The 2,441-nt window shown below is 41.6% G+C and overlaps 1 protein-coding gene across 3 annotated transcripts in view; it reads left to right on the plus strand.

Annotated features, from left to right (window-relative positions):
- LOC101501452 (uncharacterized) overlaps positions 1-2,441 on the plus strand; it is a 24,527-nt gene that overhangs the window by 14,144 nt on the left and 7,942 nt on the right. The window lies entirely within an intron of this gene.

Below are 2,441 nucleotides of genomic sequence, written 5' to 3' on the forward strand. Positions count from 1 at the left end.
CAACTATTGCAGTGCAGAAAAATCTGCAATAACGCATTCGGAGAAAAGCGCAATGGTAACAGTTCGAGATGGAGCCCAAGGGAGAAATGAGTGGTACTTGGACTCAGGTTGTTCGACACATATGACAGGAAGAAAGGATTGGTTCGTGAAGATCAATCAAGCCACGCGAAGTAGAGTGAAATTCGCGGATGATATGACATTAGCGGCCGACAGTGTTGGTGATGTTTTGATCATGAGAAGGGATGGTGGTCATTCCTTGATCAAAGATGTGCTGTACATTCCAGGAATCAAGTGTAATCTCTTGAGTATTGGCCAATTGCTTGAGAGGAATTACATGATTCGGATGGAAAACAAGGTTTTGCGCGTTTTGGACCAAAACGGGGTTTTGATCCTTAAGGCTCATATGGCTGCCAATAGGAATTTCAAGATTGAATTGGAAATCATGGAGCGTAGGTGCTTAGCTACAGCGGCAAGTCGTGACGAATGGTTGTGGCACTACCATCTTGGACATTTGAATTTTCGAGATCTCAACGCGTTGCAAAAGTATGAGATGGTGATCGATATGTGAAGAATTTGTTTGAGAGGGATTACATGATTCGGATGGAAAACAAGGTTTTGCGCGTTTTGGACCAAAACGGTGTTTTGATCCTTAAGGCTCCTATGGCGGACCAATGCAAGTCAGTTCGTATGGAGGTAATCGATACTTTGTCACATTTATCGATGATTTCAGTAGGAAGCTATGGATTTATCTCATAAAGAGGAAGGATGAGGTGTTTAAGGTGTTCAAACGATTTAAATCCATGGTTGAGCGGCAAAGCGATCACAAACTCAAAATTCTCAAAACTGATGGCGGAGGCGAATTTACTTCGAGTGAATTTGGGAAGTATTGTGATGATGAGGGTATAGTGCGTGAGGTTGTACCACCCTATACGCCTCAGCAAAATGGCGTGGCCGAGAGAAAAAATCGGACAATTATGAACATGGTGCGTAGCATGTTGAAAGGGAAGAATTTGCCGAAAGAGCTTTGGGGAGAAGTTGTTGCTACATCCGCCTATGTGTTGAATATGTGTCCTACAAAGAAGCTGGAAAAGGTGACTCCAGAAGAGGTATGGTCTGGATTCAAACCGAATTTGAGTCATTTGCGCGTTTTCGGTTCGGTAGCATTTCGACATATTCCGGGACAGCTTCGAAAGAAGCTTGATGACAAGAGTGAAATGATGTTGCTTGTCGGATATCATCCTACCGGAGGCTACAAGTTGCTTGATGTGACTAGCAAGAAGATCGTAATTAGTCGAGACGTGATCGTGGATGAGAAACAGCAGTTTGACAGTAGAAAAACTGCCATATCAGATCGGGAAATCGATTTACCAATCGATTTATGCCACAAAAATCAACATCCTGGAGCTTCTGGTGAAGGGGCAATCGATTTACCAATCGATTTTCTGCAGAAAAATCAAAATTTTGCTTCTGGAGAGGGGGAAATCGATTTACCAATCGATTTATGCCACGAAAATCAACATCCTGGAGCTTCTGGAGAGGTGGAAATCGATTTACCAATCGATTTTCTGCAGGAAAATCAGAATTTTCAACCTTTCGGAACCGAAACAGGTGAATCAAGTAGACGACCAACAAGGCGAAGAGGATTGCCTCAAAGACTCTGTGATTGTGAACTATTCCAAGATAGCGAGATCAACAATGAGGGTGATCTTATTCACTCCGCTCTAATGGCCGAATTCGAACCGGTGAATACGGAGGAGGAATTAAGTGATCCAAAGTGGATGTGTGCTATAAAGGAAGAGCTAGAATCAATTGAAAGGAACAATACATGGATGTTGGTTGATTTACCGAAAGGTAAAAAGGCTATTGGTGTGAAATGGGTCTACAAAGTAAAAGCGAATACGAAAGGTGAAATAATCAAGCATAAAGCTCGATTAGTTGCAAAGGGATTTTTGCAAAAAAAAGGGATAGATTTTGATGAGGTGTTCGCACCGGTAGCAAGACATGAAAACATCCGGTTAGTTGTTGCGATAGCTAATAACAACAGCTGACTGTTATATCAAATGGACGTCAAATCGACATTTTTGAATGGTCCACTTGATGAGGAGGTCTATGTTGGACAGCCACCTGGTTTTGTGATTAAAAATCAAGAGGCAATGGTCTACAAGTTAAGGAAGGCACTCTATGGTTTGAAACAAGCTCCAAGAGCTTGAAACAAACGCATAGATGGTTTTCTTATAGACATTGGTTTCAAGAAGTGTGTATCCAAACATGGTGTTTATGTGAAGTCGGATGCAAGCGAAAGAGTAATCATACTTTGTCTTTATGTGGACGATTTATTGATTACGGGCAGCTGTGAAAGTTACATTTCAAAGTTCAAAGAAGAGCTTATAAAGGAGTTTGAAATGACTGATCTTGGCACAATGAAATACTTCTTAGACATA

The sequence above is a fragment of the Cicer arietinum genome, chromosome 3, assembly GCF_000331145.2.
Source record: "Cicer arietinum cultivar CDC Frontier isolate Library 1 chromosome 3, Cicar.CDCFrontier_v2.0, whole genome shotgun sequence".
NCBI classification, from domain to species: Eukaryota; Viridiplantae; Streptophyta; class Magnoliopsida; order Fabales; family Fabaceae; genus Cicer; species Cicer arietinum.